This window comes from Myotis davidii, unplaced genomic scaffold (genome assembly GCF_000327345.1).
Source record: "Myotis davidii unplaced genomic scaffold, ASM32734v1 scaffold937, whole genome shotgun sequence".
Lineage (NCBI taxonomy): Eukaryota > Metazoa > Chordata > Mammalia > Chiroptera > Vespertilionidae > Myotis > Myotis davidii.
In genome coordinates this window covers 850945-851413 of record NW_006288252.1, presented here as the reverse complement: position 1 = coordinate 851413, position 469 = coordinate 850945, and the positions used below count along the sequence as shown (strand labels likewise).

General features: G+C 69.9%; 1 protein-coding gene across 1 annotated transcript in view; it reads left to right on the top strand.

The window, feature by feature from the left end:
• ACOX3 (acyl-CoA oxidase 3, pristanoyl) overlaps positions 1–469 on the top strand; it is a 27654-nt gene that overhangs the window by 25819 nt on the left and 1366 nt on the right. The gene's annotated exons all lie outside the window — the stretch shown is intronic.

Sequence of the window (469 nt, the reverse complement as noted above, 5' to 3'; positions counted from 1 at the left end):
GTCCCCACCCAGGGCCCCCTTGACCCACAGCCAGCGGAGGCCTCGCCGTCAGGGCGGTTTCTTCCGTGCTCATTCCTCCCGGCTGCAGGGCCTGATGCCTTAACCAGGCGCTGCTGGCAAGAAGCCCATTTGGGGCCAGTAAGCGCGGCCGTGGGGAGGGTCTGAGACGCACGCACCGGGGCCGGCTCCCCCCGGCAGGCGGTACCCGGGGTGTGACCGGAGGAAGAGCCTGCGTCTGGGTCCTGCGAGCAGCACAGCGCTGAGTGCTTTTAGCAGGTGCAGGGAGGGGCCCTGACGGGTAACATGGGTCCACGCCAGCCAGACACACAGTAGGCCCTTCCCTGCCCCTCACGGTGAGCGGGGGCTGGGCTGCCTGGCTCCAACCTGGGCGCTCACTGAGCTGGAGCCGGGAAGACTTGGCCGTCGGCCGTCAGCGGGTGTGGCTGTCGCTGCCCCCTCCGCGCTGCTG